This window comes from Talpa europaea (assembly GCF_964194135.1).
Source record: "Talpa europaea genome assembly, chromosome: 1".
Classification (NCBI taxonomy): domain Eukaryota; kingdom Metazoa; phylum Chordata; class Mammalia; order Eulipotyphla; family Talpidae; genus Talpa; species Talpa europaea.
The window spans coordinates 23,767,697-23,787,179 of record NC_140073.1 but is presented as its reverse complement, the minus strand read 5'-3'; the positions used below and the strand labels follow the sequence as shown (position 1 = coordinate 23,787,179).

The 19,483-nt window shown below is 37.7% G+C and overlaps 1 protein-coding gene across 1 annotated transcript in view; it reads right to left on the bottom strand.

Annotated features, from left to right (window-relative positions):
- DCDC1 (doublecortin domain containing 1) overlaps positions 1-19,483 on the bottom strand; it is a gene marked incomplete at its 5' end in the record, with an annotated part of 338,819 nt that overhangs the window by 75,566 nt on the left and 243,770 nt on the right. The gene's annotated exons all lie outside the window — the stretch shown is intronic.

Genomic DNA, 19,483 nt, shown 5'->3' with positions numbered 1-19,483 from the left:
ATTCCATGGTTTTTAGAGTTTATTTCACGAAGACAGAAATAAAGATATCTAAATCCGTAGTTACAGTCACTCCATGAGAGACAACTGTGTGAGAGAGTATGTGTGTGTGAGAGTGTGTGAATGTGTGTGTGTGTTTGGGCATGTGAATGTATGGGCTGTGTTATGGACCACCCCTCTCCCTCACCATCAAAAACATGCCACTGAAACCACATTCCACTAAAAAACATTCCTATGTGTATTTTTCACTGTCTTGCTTAAAAAAATAAGCTGGGAAAGATAGGTGTTTCCTCTCACAAAAAAATCACTAATTTTAGCCTATAGAGCTATGGAGGAAAAAGAGGAGAATAACTTGGATACAACTTCTGCACATGCACATCCAGCTAGTCTGATCTCTGGGTGAGCAGGTTTAGATGAGCCAGTACAGAGCCTCATCCACAGTGACTCAGTCTGACTTGGAGTGATTCACCCAGTTCCTTACCTGACGCGTCATACTCTCAAGCAAAGGTCAGCATAAAGTGACTCTTAAGTCCCCAATGATTTCTAAACTCTACCCCTGACTTTAAGCAGCAGCTGTTTGGTTGAAAGCAGGTCAGCTGGCAAGCACACAGCTGTTTTTTTAAAGTTCAGGATAGTTGCCAGTGTAATGTGAAAACCAGCCTGTCTCTCACAGAAGTCAATTGGCACCTTCCAAATGACAGGGAAAGCTGTTTCCACATGTGCTGATGGAGTACATTTGGGGACAATGGGACAAAGGACTGATGGAGGAAAAACCATTTAGGGATGACAACTCACAGACCTAGGGAAGAAATAAATGTTGGCCCTACAAGGAGCAGCAGATTAGAGTGCAGGGTGAGCACACAGGCCCTCAGAGTCCACGCATTTCACCCAGGCCACAGCAATTCTTACAGAAGTCAGGAGACCCCACTTTCCATTTGAACTATCATTCCAAGGAAGGGGACAATGACTCCCTAATTTAAATGAAAAGTTCAACTTTTGGATCTTCTTCCCAAACCTCATAGCTTCAGGATAAGGAACAAAATTACATCCTATCCTGGCAATAATTGTGCATCTTTCAGGTCTTCGGATAAGACACTCTAAAAGAAATGAGAAAACCTCAGCATGATGTAGTTATCTTATGTGAACACATCCAGTAAAGTGTATTTATCTCACTTTCTGAATTTTAAAAATAAGAAACCTGTAAATCCTTTGCCCTCAATGATTATCTCCCTTTATTAGCTCAGAAATAATCATATAAAAACAGTTGAGCGTACAGGTTTCCTCTCCCATACTACCCAACCCCCATTTATAGCATGATTATTTATGGCAGGATTGTTTTGTTTTCATTAATCATTTTTAAGCTAACACTGGTTTACTACACTATATGGTTTAAGGGTACAGGTTCACACCTCTTCAAATGTATGTTGCCACACCACACCCCCCTCCAAAGCACCCATAACCCTCCTCCCATAGTTCATTGGTCCTCTTCCCCCCATTTCTTCCTCTCCCCCTTCCCTTTTGGTAGCCTCAATTCCAATAGCCAGATTTCTAGGGTTTGTTTTGGTTGTTTTGTCTATTTTTTTGGTTTGTTTCTTTATGGTCCATACATAAGTAAAATCATATAGTTTTTCTTTCTTCTTCTGACTTATTTCACTTAATATTATCCCCTCCTGGTTTCATTCATGTTATCACAAATGGCAAAATATCGTGTGGGTGTGTATGCATGTGTGTGTATAAGATATGTATACATATATGTCTGTGTGTATGTGTGTGTGTGTATATATATATGTGTCTGTGTGTGTATATATACATATATATATACACATATACATATACACACACACACACACACACACACTTTATCCACTTATCTGTCATTAGGCATTTAGGCTGTTTCCATAAATAGTGCTACAATGAGCACAGGAGTTATGCCATTTTTTTCAATTAAAATTTACACAGTTAATTTAGAAATCTTAACTATATAGCCCAGTGATGTTTTACACATGTAGATACATGTGTGCAAGGACAACCCTAACAAAAGATAGAATATTTTCATCACTTACTTTATTATTAAAATTGAACTGATGATGTGAGATGGGGAAGGTTGATTCATATAATTTAAGAAATTGCCAGAGGCCAGATAGGTGACAAGTTTAAGTTTCAAACCCATAATCATCTGACTCTAAAGACAATAGCCTTCTCCCCAAGCCACAGTGCCTCTATCAAAAGACAATGAGTACACGGAAACTGACATTTATGAAAACAAATTACATTAAATAATTTATTAAATCATTTATATATTTAAAATAACTAGAAAGAACATTTTATAAAACAATTTACTAAAATTGACATTCTGGCACATTCAACATTCAAAGAAACTCCACATTTTCCCTTAAAATAAATTTGTATTTAGGTTTAGCTTACATGTGGCAGAAAACTCAAATAATAGTAGATTAAATATTATGGAAATTAATTTATCCTTTATGCACAAATCCAGAGAATGAAAGCCCAAGGTTAGTATGACAGCCATTACAAATTCCAAATTTTTCTTTTTTTCTCACTATTCTTGCATTATGTCCTCTCTTGAGTTTGCTGTAGTTCCAGTGATCATAACCATTTTCCAAGCAGCAGAAAGTTAAAAGGCAAGGGTAAAAAGGTACCTGCCTAAGAACTTACTTAGTATCTATTAAATAGCTTTCCTAAAGATTTCACCTGATGACTTCCACTTTTTTTCTCCAGAGACCACTTATATCTGCAGTGAAGACTAGGATGTTAATTATTTGAACTAGACCCACCCCACCCTTGTTAATTAAAGAATAGATGTTTCTCAGATAACTAGCGGCTTCTTTTCCAGGAAGAGAGAAAAAAATGACCCATTTAAGTACTTAAGAGTAATACAAATCTAAGTAATACAAATCCTAATATAAATACACACATACACATATGTGAACATAAACTGAAAAATACCAGCAAAAGGAATGGTGTTCTTTCTGAAGTGACAAGTAAAATTACTCCTACTGTATTTTTTTAAAGGATGTTATTATACATATTAAATTATATCATATATAATATCTAATCATCTAAAAAGTCATAAAAGAGATTATATTATTCAAACAAATATTTCCTATGCTGTCTGCAATGCCAAGAACTGTTCTGAGCAGTTAGAATAAAGCCATGAACAAGAGAAACAAGTTTACTGCTATTATGGGGGGTCTATAAACAAGAAACAAATAAAGGAAACCTCTGATGGTAAGTGTTGTGCAGAGAATCAAAATACATGATAATAACACAATAGTGAGTGACTATGTAACTAATTTATGTGAAGTCATCAGGGAAGACTTCTCTTAGGAGGCCACATTTACGCCAAGATCAGAATTACAAGAAAGAGCCATGTGAAGCTCATGGAAAAAGCATTTAGGGCCAGAGGAACAGCTGGTACAAAGGCACTAGGTGGAAAAAGGCTTAGTAAGTTCCAGGAACAGAAGGGGAGCTAGGAGGCGGGAGAGAGTGGGCTGGGGACAGCAGTCCATTGTGGGAGAAAAGATCTTAGAGGTGAGCAGGAGCCAGACTGTGTAGGGTTTGGCAAGATGAGAAGTTAAATGGAGAGTAATAGGAATGAGAGTGACATTAACTGATTTTCATTTAAAAGTAATATCACTCTGACTGCCTATGGAGACTGTATGGTCGGAGAACAAAAATAGAAGCAGGCAGAGCAGTTAGGAATCAACTCCTGCAGACCAGATGAAGGCAGCTGGAACTAGACTTTAGTGGAAATCAAAATAAATAGATTAAGGATCTAGTCATGGAAATTAATGATTCTGAGATTGGGTTAGGTAATGGATGGAGTTGATGAAAAGAAAACAAAAGCGAAGATATTCCCAGGTATTCAGTTTGAAAACATGGACAAAAGGAGATGACTGGAATAGAAGTGAGTTTGGGAAAGGAAAATAAGCATTCTATTTGGGATTTGTTCAGTTTGATATTCTAGTTACACCCTCTGAGATATTAGAAAATTTGTATTAGTCTGACCCCAGTTACTGCCTCAAAGCTCCTGAAACTCTTGGCATTTCCTAAGTGGTAAGAGTGTCTTTTGCGCTAAGGAGATGACTCTTGGGATCCTGGGTAGAGCCTGGTCACTGGAAAGAGCAAGCCACAATTTAGAAGCTTGGAATTTTCAGCACTCCTTGAGAAGGGAGGGCTCAGAATGATCCTTCTTGTTAAGTAATAAATTCTCCATAAAAATTTCAATAATATGGGCCTCCCCGGTGGCGCAGCGGTTGAGCGCTGGGTTGCGAAGCTGCCCGCAGCCTCTGCGGCGCTGGTTCGATCCCCGGCTGCTCCCCGGCCACCGGAGGAGGGTCCCACATGGCGCGCAGACCTCTCCTGCTGCCCGCTGCTCCCCTCAGCAGTGTACTTCGGTCCTTCTGCCTGCTCTGCTCCCCGCTCTGGCCCTGGTGAATTCTCTCACCCTCCCGCGCTTCTGACTGTGCCCAGTGCTTGTATAAACAAAACAAACAAACAAACCAGCAAACAAATAAATAAAGCATGCCTCTTAAAAAAAAAAATTCAATAATATGGGGTTTGGAGAGTTCCCAGGGTGGTGAGCACATCCTCATGACAAAAAGGTGATGTAACCTAACTCCAAAGGAACTGAGACTTCTGCAGAAGTTAGGATTAGAGCTATGGGTGTGAGAGTCAGTGGAACTTTGGAGCCACAGAAGCAGGTGATGTCATCCACAGTGTATAGAGGTAGAAAACAATAGCAGAGGACATGGTGCTGGGGTGAGCGACATTTGGAGCTAAAACAACAAAGAAGAGAAAAAAACTAGAGTTAGAACAACAAAGAAGAACAGGTGGCAAGAGAGATAGAAAAGGTGTGTCCAATAGGTAGGAGAGAAAACCAAAGGAAGTGTTTAAAATGCAGGAAGTAGTTACATGTGTCAAATACTTTGAGAGATCAAATAACATAAAAACAGAGAAATAACCAGTGCAAACCTATGTCACACGAATCAGAAAAAGCAGTTATTTTTCAATCTTTAGTTTAATGTATTATTCCAAAATAAAGAAACTATATTAAATGAGTGTCATGAGATGCCAAAAATAAAACCAATTCGTTATTGCTCTTATGAAATGGTGAGATAGAAATTTCTTATGCTATCAAAATTTGCTGAGAATATGGGGACAGAGGAGTTCAGAAGACTGATGTCTTGTGTTGGAGTGTTGGGGTGTGACCAGCATGTGTGTGCCTGCCTGTATGCCTGAATCCAAGACACTTGAAATGTGAGATTGAAGGATAATGTACCCCTACTTCTGCCAGCTCCAAGAAAGCAATATAATGTGAAGGAGATGTTCTAGTAAGTGCACAACTGGTGATGCTTCAGAATCTAAGAGACAAAGAACAGTCCAGAACTGGACTATCAACTACAGCAGAATATAAGTATGCAATTGAGTTATGTGCTTGCAACATAAGATATCTTACAAGAGACTAAATAAAATCATTCTCACTCCTGTAAGAACTCATGTGGACACATGCACCCTAAGGATCATAACCGAGAGCCATCACTGAACACACCAAAGGAGGCACAGCGTCTCTCTTTTTTATTTGGCATCTGGAGATTTTGTAGAGTTGAGATGTATTGGAAGAGGCCTCCAGGGGCAGTGAAACTGTTGTCATGGAAGCACCTGTAGTGCAAATAATGTCCCTCTTTATGGGGAATATGCTTTCAACAAGGTAGCCCTGGTCAAAGAAGATAAGAAAAAGAGGACTGTCCATAAATAAACACCAAACACTGTGGAGATGCTCAGAAGTAACCAGAGAGACACAGGGAAGAAGAATTAAAAAAGGCTAAGGTGCTCCACTTAGCAGGTGCAGGCAATTTGCCAGGAAATGTAGTCATTTGTAGCATGACTTTATTTATACCTCAGGTCCGTGAGGTCTGAGGCTATTTGGGCTCTGCTAATAATAAATTGCATGCCTTTATAATACAATTCTATGTTTATTTTCTTCTTATTAAGTGTATTAAGTTATTTACACAGTGGAATTATATTTAAAGAGTTATTTAGTAAAGACATGCCACAAATAGACAGTTTCACTAACGCTAATCACACAAGTGCAGTGAAGCAAACTTATGTTCGAGCAAGTAACATGGGTGAGAACTTCCCATTCTTGTGACATTTTCCAGGCCAGTAGACTTGAAATTATGCCATTCCAAAATAATTCTGGGGTGGGAAGCTTCCTAGGATAATACAGCCACATTTAAGTGAGCGTTTCGAAGAGAAGCTGATGTGAGAAAGCTGTAATATTGCTGGCTTAAAAATAGGTGCTGCCAGGGAGTGAGGCAGTTGACAAACGGCTTGCTGAAGGAGGGTTAAGGGACATTCCTGGTAACCATGAGGAGGCTGGCCTGAAGCAGCAGGTGCTCAGCTGTAATGAGGGCCCCGGACCTGTGGAGCAGACAGGAGGGAGGGCCACGAGAGGGCTGCCTTGAGGCGGGAGCCCCCACACCTGTGTGAATGAGGCTCCAGAAATGGACCAGGTTTGAAAAAGGGGGTCCAGTGTGAGGATGGGCTTGGATGGGTAATCTCAAAGGGCAAAAAGTCAAGATTCAAAAAGTTTGATTCTAGAGACTGAATAATACGGGTGGTGAAAGTCAAGTTTTTGAGCAATGTGAAGGAAAATTCATTGGCAACTGGATTAAGATGGTCTGATTTAGGAAGCTTTGGATGACATGCTTGCTCAGCACCCACGCCGCACTACCCAGGTTACAGGGCACTGATGTCACTCTGGCCACAAGCCCACATGTGCAAACCTGTGCACCTGATTTCTCCTCTTTCTCTCGCCTCATTGTCCTTGTTTTTTCCCACTTAAAAATATATATATATACTTTGCAGATATCTGTACACATGACACCACAAGAGGTTATTCAGGAAAGATTTTTTACCCATACATATACAAACAAAATTTTTCCAGATAAATGGATAATAAATGGTATTCCTTTGAGTGCACATTGCAAGCACATTAGGGAAAAAAAATTTATAATGTTATTTGGAAAAACTTAAATTTATTGAAAATCAGTGATAAAGATAAAACAAGAAGGAAAATAAGCACTTAATCTATCTTTTATTGATTCAACAAGCATTTCTTGGGGCCTACTATATGTTGTATGCTAATGGATATTGCTGGAAAACTAAGATTAAAGTGATCTGCTCCCTGAGTCTTTTTCTAAGAAAGAAATGTTACGGAAATAAAGTACAATACAAAATGCTCTCTTTAAGGACACAAATAAAATTATATTTATTTCTATAAATATTTTGATATACGCTAACTATAATCATTTAATAAGAAATGCTCTGATTTTCTCTCAATCATATGTTAAATTTACAATCCTGAATACTACCTTGAGTAGAGCAATACCTGAAATAGTGACTGGCTGAAGGCTAACCTCTCTGGTAAGCAAATAATAACTGAAGACCAACCAAGACACGTTACTAAACAGAGTAATCTTCCCTACTGCTGAGTGGAAGAAATCTTTTAAACCCAGACTCACTGACAGTCCAATCAAAGATGGACACCAACCTGATTTCTCAGCTGAAGCATTCAAGACAGAACTCCAAAGCAGGCTGTGACAATCTCTGAGTTGTCTCCCAAGTATTGCCTACTTACAACTGATACCATCAAAGACTGGCTCATACTCTCATCACCATGGAGATTTGCTGGGCCACACCCTCAGCTGGCCTCACCGGGTACACTGTAAGATGCCTGGAGAGACCATGATGGCACTAAGGAAGACTGAAAATTTTTTATCACAAAGACAACTGAAAAATCTAAACATCCAAAAGCTTAGTCATCTGGTCTAATGTCTGTTGTAAGACACTCTGTACTGTTTTGGGAAAAGTGACAATTTCCTGCTTGTCACTATTAATCTTTCTCTATGAAGAATCTAAAACAAAATTAGGGAAAATTTGTTTTAATGCATTATATTCTAAGAAGGTGAGTCCTGAATTTTATACTATACTGTAGAATTGAGTTCATGGTGAACTCAATTCAGTTTGCATATTTGGTATCAGATTCTAGATCAACTAAGTTAATTTTATTTTTCAGTCACAGAATAGGTTTAACTTTCTTGAATATTAACTAAGCTCTATTTGATTGAAAAAGTAAAATGACATTCCATGTGAATAAATCATATAAAATTATGATATAAATGCAGAAAATCCTCAATAAAATATTCCCAAATGAGATCCAGCAATACTTTAAAAAAAAAAAAAAGGATAAATTAGCAGATAACCAAGTGAGATTCATCTTCGGAAATCAAGACTGGTTCACCACTTGAAAATCAATCAGTGCAATTTACAATAGCTAAGCTATGGAAACAACCCAAATGCCCAAAAATAGATGACTGAATCAAGATGTGGTACATATACACCATGGAATATTACTCAGCAATCAAAAAAGATAAACACATGCAGTTTGCAGCAACATGGATGGAGCAAGAAGGGATCATGCTCAGTGAAATAAGTCAGAAAGAAAAAGAAAAATACCGGATGGTCTCACTCATAGCAGGAATTTAGAAAACCTAAATAAGAGACCAGGAAAAAGACTAATCAATACAAAGTAAAAATCAAAATCAACAAGCGAGAGTCAAAATAAGGGGGCGGTGCAATTGTATGGGGAATATAACCATAATGAAAATGCATACATTGTGCAAAGATGAAAAATGATGTAAGAATTATATAAAATAAAATATTTTAGTGTCTCCCCTAGTGGCGCAGCGTTTGAGCACTGGGCTGCGAGGCTGCCCGCAGCCTCTGCAGCGCCGGTTCGATCCCCAGCTACCAGCGAGGGTCCCCCCCAAAAAAAAATTTTTTTAAATAAAAAAAAAAAGAAAATCAATCAGTGCAAACTGCCCAATTACAAATTAAGTAAAAAGTGTCATGTGATCATCTCAATAGGTACAGAAAAATCATTCAGCAGAATTCTGAATGTATTCATGATGAAAACTCAAAGCAAACTAGGAATAGAATGTAACTTCTTTACCCTGATAAAGTATTTTTAAAAAAACTACAGCTAACATCATATATCAATGGGGAGAGACTGACTGATTTTCCCCTACAATTAAGAAAAAGGCAACGATGCCCTCTCTATTCCTATTCAACATAGTAATGGAAGCTAGTGCACAAGTGGAAGCAAACGAAATGAAAGACACACACATTGGAAAGGAAGAAGTAAAATAGTACCAATTCATTTTGTGTATGTAGAAAATCCCAAAGATTCTACAACAAAACTCCTAGAACTAGTAAGAGAGTTTAATAAGGTTGTAGCATAAGGATCAACTTATAAAGATTTATCACATTTTCACATACCATAGCAATGAACAACTGAAATGAAAACTAAATTAAAAAATAACACATTTACAATTACTTGAAATATTAAGATAAAAATACTTAAATATAAATCTTTTCTAAATGTGCACAAGATCTATAGACTAAAACTTACAAAATATCAATGGATATTTTCAAATATATAAATAAATGGACGGATACACCATATTCATGAATTGGACACCAATATTTATTAGATGTTAAGGTTCACTTTTGTTCAGTTTGATCTACAGATTCATTGTAATCCCAATAAAAATTCTAGCAAAGAATTTCATTGATTTTTGGCAAGTTGATTCTAAAATGTCTACAGAAAAACAAAGAAATGAGAATAGCCAAAACAGTTATGAAAAAGAGCAATGCTGGAAGACTCACATTACCCAATATCAACATGTTACTACAGAGCTATGAAATTAACTAGTATGATATTAATGAGAGGGTAGAAATACAAAATATTGGTACAGTAGAGCCCAGAAATAGATTCATCTAGACAGGTAACTGATTTTTAACGAGGGATAAAAGGCAATTCATTGGGGGAAAGATTAATCTTTTCAATGAGTGTGCAAAACCATTGTATGCCTCTATGAAACAGAGCAAAATGAACCTTGATAAATACCTCACACTTTATATACAACCATTAACTCAAAATGTCATTGGTCATAGTCCAATGACAAAATGTAAAACTCTTAAAACATCTAGAAAAAAATGGTAGCTTGGCCATAAACTCTTAGATATAACACTAAAGACACAATACATTAAAGAAAAAAAATTACATTATTACCAAATTTTAAAATGTTTGCTCTGTAAAAACATTTTTAAGAGAGTGAGAAGAGGACCTCCCTTGTGGTGCAAGGGGTTAAGAGGACCTTCCTGGTGGTGCAAAGGGTTGAGACATAGCACTTAAAGCTATCAGCAGCCACTGCAGCACCAGTTCTATCCCCAGCCAGGGAGGTGACCCACATGACAAAGCAGACATTTCCTGTCTCACCTGCTGTTCCTCTCAGCAGTGTATTTCAGTGTCTTTCAGTATATCTGCCTGTTCTGCTCCCCACTCTGTCTCTGGTGAATCCTCTCACCCCTCCCCCACCCCCCGCCTGCACCCCAGCTCTTGTATGCATAAATAATTCTTTAAAAAAAAGAGTGAGAAGACACAAACTAAGAGAAAAAGTGTGTAAATCACATATCTGATTAAGTACTTGTACCAAGAATATGAAAAGAAATTTTAAAACTCACCAGTGAAAAAGGTAAACAACCCAGTTTTTAAAGGGCAAATGTTCTAAAGACACTTGACCAAATGAAGACATATAGGTGGTGAGAAGCACAGGAAAAGAGGCATACAATATTAGTCACTAGGAAAATCCCCATGAAATGTTACCATGCACGTACTAGAATGGCTAAAACAAAACCAAACAGAAACAAACAAAAACACTGCTAATAGCAAGTGCTATTAAGGATGCAGAGTGACAGGAATATTCATTCATTTTTTTATGAGAATGCAAAATGGTATCATCACTTTGGAAAACAGTGTGGCAGATATTTATTAAATTTACACATAGCATATGACTTTGCAATCTTGCTACTATGTATTTTCCCCTGTGAACTGAAAATTTATGTTTTCACAAAAAACATGCATGGAAATAATTAGAGCAGTTTTATTCATAATCACCAAAAAGTAGAAACAACCAAGATGTTTTCCAACAGATGAGGACATAAATGTCATATAGCCATACAATGTAATGTTACTTAGCAATAAAGAAATGAGCCGTTGAAACACACAGCAACAACGAATCTTTAATGCATTTTGCTAAGTGAAAAAAAAAACAGATGTAAAGATCTATGTAATCTATGCTTTCACTTATGTGGCATTATGGAAAGTCAAAGCTAGAGTGACAGAAAAGTTATCAGAAGCTGCCTGGGAATGTGGTTGAGAGGAGGGGTAGTTACAAAGGAATTGAGGTTGTTGCCAGGGAGTAGTAGTCTTTATGGTACTAGATGGTGATTACATGACTCTATGCTGTTAGAAAAGGCATAGCACCTTGTACCAGAAAAAGTGACTTTTACTGTATGAAAATTAAAAAAATAAATAAACATACAAAACAAAACCAACCCGAATTTTAGGAGAACCAGGATTGAAGGCAGATTGTGATAAATCCATCTAACTGTATTAGAGACATGTAAGGTGATCTCACTGAAGAGGTGGGAAGGAAAAAACCTAAATAAACTGTGAAAACACATTTTCTGTCTGTATATTGGAAAGCTAAAGATAAAGATTTACATAGAGCACTTATTTCTCATAGTAGTAAGGTTTAGCAGTTCTGACACTGTTACATTGATATTAAAGTTGAACAAATAAGAAAATATATATGATGGGAGCCAGTTTTCTCACTGTCAAAGAAAGAAGTTTCAAATAGCCTCACAAATAACCAAGAAATATTAGAATGAGCCTACAGCGCTGGATCAGTCAAACACATCAGTATGAACTCATGTTTACTTTACCATATACACAAAATAAATATAAATCCATGTGCTTCAAAGGTAGTATATGTACACACATATGCATAAATATATACATTTATTTTCTGGATCTGTTCACTTAGAGGACCTAACACACCACAGCAGCAATATGTACACTAAGACATCCTGGAGAAATGGCTGATTCTATGGTGGAGGCAGAGAACACACTAGATGATCTTGGAGCACCTGGTACTACCAGAAAGCAAGGCAGAGTTAAAAAGGAGGAAAAATAGTATAATGTGTCAAAAAGACACAGAATATAGATATCTATATCCAAAAGATATCCCAATGGCTGAGACAAAAATTTTGAGCAAAAATTTAAATAATTATAATGTTGGATTATCACCCAAAGAATAACATGAATTATCCATTAGTCCATATGAACATATTAATAGTGTGGATAGATAAGTGGGGGAGAATGAAGCAATTTTCCCTTTAAAAATTCCAGTTAATAAATGTAGAAAAAGGGCCTCCCTGGTGGTGCAGGTGGTTGAGCACAGCATTGTGAAGCTGTCTGCAGTCTCTGCAGCGCGGGTTCAATCCCAGCCATATTTCATCAGTCTGCCTGTTCTATTCCCCACTCTGTCACTAGTGAATCCTCTCACCCTCCTGCGCATTTGGCCCACACCCCAGTTCTTGTATAAATAAATAAATCTATAAAAAATAAATTAAAATATATGTAGAAAAAGAGAGAAATAAAAAATCACCATTAGGATATCATAGCAGGCAAGAGCCACAGATAAATACTAATTTAGTGAGCGAAACTGATGAGAAATTGGATATTTGCATAGACCCAAAGTATCTCTTCTCAAATATTTGTAATTACTGTAGTGTCTTAAATATATTACAATTTTTTTAGTACTCCATGCTCCATAGGAGCTCAATTCCCCTCCCTTTGATTGAAGGAACTATTTGTTTCTAAGCAATAGAGTATGGAAAGGGAAAACTAGTAACTTTATGTAAGGAGGCCTAGTAGACACCACCTTAACCAAGTTGTCAAGGTTAAAATCAGCAGTTATACTATATTGCTATCATGCACAGCCTGCTATCAAGCAATGAAAAGGGTGCATCAATTCTCTGCTATTTTTCCCAAAATGTGTAACTTCAGTCTAACCATAAGAAAACCTCAGACAGGGTCTCCCTTGTGGCCTAGGGGTTAAGTCTCAGCGCTATCACCGCTTAAGGCCTGAGTTTGATCCCCAGCCGGGAAGCTAACCCACATAAGGCACAGCAGACCTTTCCTGACTCAACCACTGCTCCCCTTAGCAGTGTATTTCAATAAATCTGCTTGCTCTGCTGCCGAGGACCAGCCTCCGGCAAAACGTCGTGCCGGGGTTCCTGAAAGGATGAGACGGCCTAGGCGAAAACGAAAGGGCTGAAACTTAAGGGCTGAGGGGAAGGGGATGAGGTAGAATGAGGAGACACTGACACTTGGTGAGGTGCTAGTATTTTTTGCCGAGAGACTTAGCAGGTTTTTTTTTTATTCATTATTAGTAATAATAATAAGGAAATACATTATTATGTGTAAAGCAAAAACAATTAGTATATTATGTTTCCCATAGACTACTGGCCCCTACAGGTCTCAGCTAGACGGCAGCTTTCAAGGTTAACAGATAATAAACCAAACCTAACATTAAAGCTACTTATTTTTTTATTTAGACAATTATTTAAAACAGTGAATAACCGCCAGTGCATCCCTATCAGCTAAAGCCTAAGCATCAAAGGACTATTCTATTCACATGACCTTCAGCCGGAGACCAGCTGTTGCTTAGCTATCAGAACTTTTTTTACCTAGAAATTTCTTAACTCAAATAGCTTTATATTAAAAACTTTTCCAAGAAACTTCAAGAGAAGGCAAAAGAAGGACCTATTATAATTATTGTATTGTAATGCTTGTCAGGCATGTTTAATAAACCATCTCCCATTGTCAAGTGGGCCAAACTGCCCAACAACTAATTTCTAAACAGACAATTTTCCATGCTATTTACTTACAGTATGCTGATATATATAATTTATTGCCTAATATACTTTGTGATAAATTTTTCTCTATGTCCATGAACAAAAAGCAAAGGGATGTCAGATCTTCAGCCCCACGGTGTGAGACCCTTTTTCTTAGCTGCTTGTCAGTATTCTATCTGGCTGGAGCAACAAGGCCTCCTGCAGCACTCTGCTCCACACTCTGTCTCTGGTGAATCCTCTCATCCCCCACACCTCTGGCCTACACCCCTGTCCTTCTATGCAAAAATAAACAAATAATTTTTTTTTTTATAGAGGCATGCTTTATTTATTTGTTTGCTGGTTTGTTTGTTTGTTTTGTTTATACATGCACTGGGTACAGTCAGAAGCGCGGGAGGGTGAGAGAATTCACCAGAGCCAGAGCGGGGAGCAGAGCAGGCAGAAGGACCGAAATACACTGCTGAGGGGAGCAGCGGGTGGCAGGAGAGGTCTGTGCGCCATGTGGGACCCTCCTCCGGTGGCCGGGTAGCAGCCGCGGATCGAACCGGCGCCGCAGAGGCCGCGGGCAGCTTCGCAATCCAGCGCTCAACCGCTGCGCCACCGGGGAGGCCCACAAATAAAATTTTTAAAAAGAAAACCTTAGACCCACTCCAGCTGAAAAACATTCTGCAAAATATCTGACCACTATGAAGGAGGATAAAGGTTATGAAAGAAAGGAAATACTGACACATTGAGGAGACTAAGGAGACATGACTACCAAAGGCAGTTGGTATCGTGGATCAGATTAGGATTAGAAAAAAAGGACAACCATGGAGAGACAAGGGAAACCCAAGGCAAGTCTCCAGCTTAGTTAATACTGCTATACCCAGGCTAAAGTGCCATGGTCAGCCTTAGGGGAAGCTGAATAGAATGGATACAGGAACTCTGTACTATCTTATCAGTTCTTCTATAAATCTAAAGTTATTTGAAAGCAAAAAGTTTTACAAGTATTATGTATAATTTCCTTATACATTTTACTTAAAAGTTATGTTTTTGATTTCTAAGAATTTCTTTTTTTAAATTTTTAAAAGATTTATTTATTTATTTGTTCGTTTGCTTGTTTGTTTATTTATTTATTTATACAAGCACTGGGTACAGTCAGAAGAGAAGGAGGGTGAGAGGATTCACCAGAGCCAGAGTGGGGAGCAGAACAGGCAGAAAGATGAAATACGCTGCTGAGGGGAGCAGCGGACGCAGCAGGAGAGATCTGTTGCACCATGTGGGACCCTCGCGAGCCGGCCAGGGATCGAACCACTGCTGCAGAGGCTGCAGGCAGCTTCATAGCCCAGCGCTCAACCGCTGCGCCACCAGGAGAGGCCCAATTTCTAAGAATTTCTAAGACATCAAACAGATTCTTGGCTGTTATGAGCCTGGCAACATTGTCCCAGGGGACCTGAAACCTTTGGTCTAAACTCCAGTCCTGCCAACAGCCATGATTTCCAAGCAAGTTGAAGATTTCTGGGACCCAATTCTAATCCTGAAGAGAAGGAGCTTCCTAAACCTTAACATAAGGACTGTGGACAATATGACTCCTACTGCCTTCTTCTAACATTAGGTAAAAAACAGAAACAAAAAAATAGAAAAAAGTGGAAGCACTTTTATTTCTAAACAGATATAAAAATCAGTGTATTTTTTAATGAAAAATACATATCAAAATTACAAATATCAACAAATTAATTACTGGAGATCTTAGGAGTACACCAAAGACTATCTCACAATGTTGCCAAGCTGGGCCAATTTGCAAAGAGGACTGACGCCTGAGACTGGACGCAACCTACCACTATTAGTCACAAACCAGAAAAAAAACAATGATAAGAAAAAATCAAAGGCACTAAATAAAAGAGTCTGTCTGTTCTAACTATGAAGGAGAGGTCAGGTCCATCATGAATAGCAAGTGTAATACAGAGTGCACTATTGCATGAAGAAGCAAGTTAGGGTGCCTAATCAGCTAGTCAGAAGTATTATTTGCTACTTTAGACACACACTGGATTGCTTAATTTCAAATTTTAAATTAATGTAGAAATCCATTCATTCAAGCATCATAATGCTCTGTATTAAATGAATACCAAAAATATCCAGGAAAGAGTTTAGTATCGTTGTTTTCAATACTGTTTGCAGTCTTTATTACAATATTTAGTGTCTTTTCCTCATTTAAGCAATTATCAGGGCTGCTATGGCTACACAATAAGGTCTTAGAAGAGGAGGCTTCTTTGCCTTCTAGTTCCTGAAAGCAAGCTTATTAAGAATGACATAGGAAGATGGGCCTCCCTGGTGGCGCAGTGGTTGAGCGCTGGGTTGCGAAGCTGCCCGCAGCCTCTGCAGCGCCGGTTCAATCCCAGGCTGCTCCCTGGCCACTGGAGGAGGGTCCCGCATGGCGCGCAGACCTCTCCTGCCGCCCGCTGCTCCCCTCAGCAGTGTACTTCGGTCCTTCTGCCTGCTCTGCTCCCCGCTCTGGCTCTGGTGAATTCTTTCACCCTCCCGCGCTTCTGACTGTACCCAATGCTTGTATAAGTAAATAAAAATAAATCTTTAAAAAAAAAAAAAAAGAATGACATAGGAAGAATTGCAAGCATTCATTTTCTAAATTTCAGGGTCCTTTTCTATAAAGTCAAAGGGTACTATAAAATACATCACAGAGCCACACAGGCAGATATATGCATTTCACTTAGAAATCCTCATGGATGGCAAGTCTCTAAGTGGGTATCTGTAAGGCAAGTATTCAGAATGTCACTCTTTTCCCAAGAGAGACCAGGTTTTGATTGTGGAACATGCTACAATAATGAAGCTTTGTTGGCAGCTGGTGAGTGAAGGTTCTGGGTAGCATAATGCATTTTTCTTAATACTTTGTCAAAAGTGCCAAGCCCAAGCCACGCGCCAGTTACTAGAGAAGAAATTTAAAAAAAAAAGTGAATACTATAATTTGGTACGTTTTTAATATAGTTTCAAACTTACGGAAAAGTTAAAAAAGGAAAATAAAAAACCTCATATGTCCCTTGCCCAGATTGAATTGCACAGACATCAAAATGTACAGTATTTTACATATTTATATAGCAAATATATGTTGTTATACACACAAATGTGTAATCAGTGAGAGAATAATTTGAGACTATATTCTGATGCTTATCAAACTTTCATTCATTAGTATTGGCATCCAATTACTACTTGAGGTTGTGAAATGGTGATTTTTTTCCTAATTCAGGATGTATTAGTTGACATTCTATTGTATCAAAGAGTCTCTCTTCCTCTTTTATTTTTTTAGTCATTTATGTCAGTGTTGACTCAAGGATTCTTATTTTAGTCATAAAATAAGATGCATAATAAATACTACTACTTTTTATTTGATGCTAAAATTGTTAAGTGAAATATTTTTAAAGAGTTTTTAAGGCATGTTAAGTGAGCTTTCCAAAGTTTGCTTTGAAAGTCAATGGTCATTTTGCCTTCAAAACATTTTGAGGTAAAAAATAAATGGTGTTTTCCTGTTTGAACAGAAACACTAACAAATCTTTCCCCTGCTTAGAAACTCCTGTCTGGACACATTACTCTTTCACAGCACAAAATCTCTGTTTTGCTTCCTATCCAGGGCTACAGTTAATTACAAGAAGAGACAGATGCTGAGCAGCCTAAGGCTTTCTCTGCCACCATGGTGAGGCTGAGCTGTACTCAACAAGCAGGTAGTGAGTGAAGACAAATGCTGTTTGACAAGGCAGCATATCCCAGCACCCAGGGATAGAAAACAGACAGGGCACTCTGTGTTCCCAAGCAAAGACAGAGAAATATCAAGCAGATTGTTTCTGACAGAAATCATATCACAGCCGCACTTCCAGACAAAGTCCGTGTGAATGAAATGATACACTTTCTGTTTTCCATCTTCCCCTTTAACAAAAAGTGAGTATATCAAAGGTACATTGAAGGTGACAGCTCAATGCAAGGTGGTTAGCAAGATTTTATAAGCTTGGTTTCCCTTTGGAGGTATTAAAGAATCAGCAACAGTTCATCGATTTGGATGCAGCTATTCCTCTTCATTCTAATGAATTTCCAGGTTCCTAAGTACGACAACATAAGTACTCTATGTTCGGTGAAAGTTGTGTCAAAATAGAAAATTAAAGTCATGAGCAGTATTTCACAAGGGAAACAGAAGAGATAAATTTGACATTCCCCAAAATTAATACATAATGATTAACTGGAAAATCCATTTTCCAAATGTAAATTCATACTATTAATGGAATACAGAGAGATGTTATTTTTAGAGGTCACCTAATGACTTATTCTTATACATTAATGGGTACAGAAGGACATAACAATAAAAAAATCTCGATGGGAGATAATACTTTTATCCAATACAGAAATAATGATGCCTTACTTTCCTCATGAGTTTTCAATGAATGTGAATTTGAAAAATTATTCCTATTAAAACATAACTAAATAATTTTAGTATGTCAGCTAAACATTTTGTGTTTTTCACTGGATTCATGGAGCGTACTTAAATATTATGTCACAGAGAAAATAAATCAAACAAAAGAATATGAAAGTTCTAATCAACTGCTGTTTACAGGAGTCCAGAAAGAACCCCAATACAACCTGCTGTGACCCAACTGTTAGATAGAAAATCATCAATAGTCTTTCCCATCAAAGAAGAGGGAGGGGTGCCATTGTGCTAAGCATGATTTCTGACCAGGAGGTCCAAGACAGGCTTTATGGCAGAGAGGATCAACAGTTCACTTTTCAGAGAAGTAGTTGGCAGGGAACTGCCTCTCAAATTATACTACTATTCCATTGCTTTAATCTTGCACTTCTTCCTCTAATTTCCCCATATACTGTCTCCATTTTTTAGCTGTACTGCAGTACTAAAACTCAAATATCACATAGTAGATTTTTGAAATGGGGATTCTATTTTCTCTTAGAAATTAGGTTATAGTTAAGGAGTGTATTCTTGACCAAAAACACTGATCAAATGAATCAAAATATCATTAAAATTATGGCCTAAGAGGAGTTACAGCAATAACAATTTCTATAATAATTTAAAACAGTAAAATCAACTTATAATCTTAACCAATGATTAATGTGTTAGTACAAAAACCAAAAGGTCCTCATGCTCTACACCTTAAGAAACAAATTTGACCTAAATCTAATACAACGTAATAGAAATACCAACCATCTCAACCAACGATATCTTTTTTAAATTTAGATGGATACTTTTTTCACCTAATTTAGATGAGCCAGATCTTTAAAATATATATGAAAATTTATCTAGAAATCTCCTTTCCTTTTTCTTCATACAATGCTGTAAAGTTAATTGAGTCATACAAATCATTTCAGAGTTCATAAATTCATAGATTCAAAGTACTTTAGTTGGGTGAATAAGACTGTTTTAGAGACAAGGGAACAGTTTCTACTGGGGGAATGAAGGGGTGGTTTTAAGAAAAAAGAGCTGACCCAAGAGTTTTCTCATTCATATTTCTTACCTTTATAATTTATTTCTGGGGTTTCCAAGTTGAGTATCACAAAGATAGTCATGGGTAGTGTAAGAAAAATACTCAAAGTTTAAAGGAGAGACAGGGCTACGGCAAAGCACATAAAAGAGACACTTAATATGAGCTCA